Genomic DNA, 2,334 nt, shown 5'->3' with positions numbered 1-2,334 from the left:
TGACGTAGAGCGCATGCGCAGATCGCTTCTCCTTCACTGTGTGCTCTTTTCGCAACACTGTTTCGCCGGTTTGCGTCTTCTCGGGAACTGCGCGTGTGCAGTTCCTTGCGCAAGATGGCTGCCAATCAATGTTGCCGTTTGCTTCTGTTGCAAGCCTACCTTTGCCTCGTGGTGAGTATAGGCGCCAGTTTTACCGATTTCTGTTGCATTCACCTCGCAGTGGTTTTCAAACATGTCCAGGACTGTCTGGAAGTCTCTCATGTCTTGCCCTTTGCAGTACTTGAAGGAGTTGAAGATTTCTGTGCACTTTCACCTGCAATGGTGAATAGAAAATTTATCTTCTCAGCATCGGCCACGCCATCTAGGTCGGATGCTACTGTGTAAATCTCAAATCTCTGCTTGAATGCACACCAGTTGGCACTGAGATTGCCGTGGTACCTGAGCTGCTGAGGAACCGGAATCTCAATCATCTTGCCTGGGTGCTGTTGCTGGTAGTAACGGATCTTGCTGAGTTGAACTATATAGATTCAACAGGCACTGCTGGTATCATGTTGTGTTATGTACTCTGGGATAACACAGGCTGCAACGCGATACTCCAGACTGTGAAGTACGTTCAATGTGATTTATTGAACCATGAGCACAGTTCTCTATGAGTCCGACTCTCCTGCTAATCTTGCTATAGTAACTCAGTCTAACTAACAGTCTGCTCTAAGCCATGTGGTGGGTGTGATGCTTCTGATCTGCCCCTGTCCTACTCTCTCAGTGTCGCCTGTGGAAAGAGACAAAGCATGTGTGCCCTGTCCTTATATATGGGTTGTGTAATGTCCCCTTGTGGTAGTGTCACCTCTGGGTGTCTTGACTGCCCATTGATCGTATCCTATTCTATGTGTTCGTTAGCTGTATGTCTGCATGTTATGACGTCTCTGGTGCTCCCTCTAGTGTTCACTTAGTCGGAGTGTATTTACATTAACCCCTTGTGTATTTACAGTGAGGCATATCACCACAGGTGGGCAAGGTGGGTAAGTGGCAGATAGGTATGATAGCAGGATGATAGGTGCCAGGGGTGATCAGAGTGGGAGGATATGCAGGGCAACAGGTGGTATTTGGCAGGGTGGTGAGGTTGGGTCAGATCAGATGGGGTGGGGAGCCGGAGGGTCGATAAGGGAGTCAGCAGGTGGGGGGGGGGGGGGGGTCTGTAGTTTGGAGAGGAGTCAAAGGTTAGGAGGATGGTGGGAGGGTATCAGTTGTACAGTTGGTACAGTTGTTTGGTACCCGGGAGTTAGACGTTTTTTTCTGAGTAACATTTCCCTGGTAAAGTATTTCGGAACCGCTAAAAGTTTTGTTTCGCAGGTCCGAATGGGGAAGGGATGTGCCTGTTGAAATTGAAACTTGCGATTCCCACGGAGTTAGTGCGTAAGAACATCTTCCCGGCATGTCCTGCCTTCGACCACCCGGAGGATTTGTGGGGCCGTCGGCGGGGGAGTCCGGCGGACTCCGGTGTCATAAACGGGCAAATCGCTTGGGACCGGTGTCTGTTATTGTATTCCTGAAACTGGGTTGAATGATTGGCGGGGGGGGGGGGGGGCGAGATTTGTTGCTAATTTGCAAGGAAAACGATTGGGAGGGGAGGAGGTGGGGGAGGAAAGCATTCTCCATGAACGGAATATATTTCACATCTGTCAAATTCTCTCAAGCTGCAGATTCCAGGCGCGGCTCCAGGCTGGTGTCCAGCCCAGGGTGGACCGATCCAAAACACGCTGGGCATTCACACCCATTGCAACCGCGGAGTAGGGGTGAGAGTGGTGTGGGGGTGAGGGTGGGAGCTGGGGGGAGGGGTGGGAGTGGGGTGAGGGTGTGGCTGGGGGAAGGGGTGAGGGTGCGGTGGTGGTGGGCTGGGGGGAGTGGGGTGGGGGTGGGCGCTGGGGGAAGGGGTGAGAGTGGGCTGGGGGTGAGGGTGGGGCTGGGGGAGGGGTGGGAGTGGTGTGGGGGTGAGGGTGGGGCTGGGGAAGGGGTGAGAGTGGGCTGGGGGAGGGGTGGTGGTGGGCTGGGGTGAGAGTGGGGGGAGGGGGGGAGGCGAGTGGTGTGGGGGGGAGGGGTGGCGGCTGGGGGGAAGGGGTGGGAGTGGTGTGAGGGTGGGGCTGGGGAGGGGTGAGAGTGGTGTGAGGGTGGGGAAGGGGTGAGAGTGGGCTGGGGGAGGGGGTGGTGGTGGGCTGGGGTGAGAGTGGGGGAGGGAGTGGTGTGGGGGGGAGGGTGGCGCTGGGGGAAGGGGTGGGAGTGGTGTTGAGGGGTGGGGCTGGGGGGAGGGGTGAGAGTGGGCTGGGGTGAGGGTGCGGG

The sequence above is a fragment of the Scyliorhinus torazame genome, chromosome 7 (assembly GCF_047496885.1).
Source record: "Scyliorhinus torazame isolate Kashiwa2021f chromosome 7, sScyTor2.1, whole genome shotgun sequence".
In the NCBI taxonomy this organism is placed as follows: domain Eukaryota; kingdom Metazoa; phylum Chordata; class Chondrichthyes; order Carcharhiniformes; family Scyliorhinidae; genus Scyliorhinus; species Scyliorhinus torazame.
Note: the sequence above shows the minus strand (reverse complement) of the source record.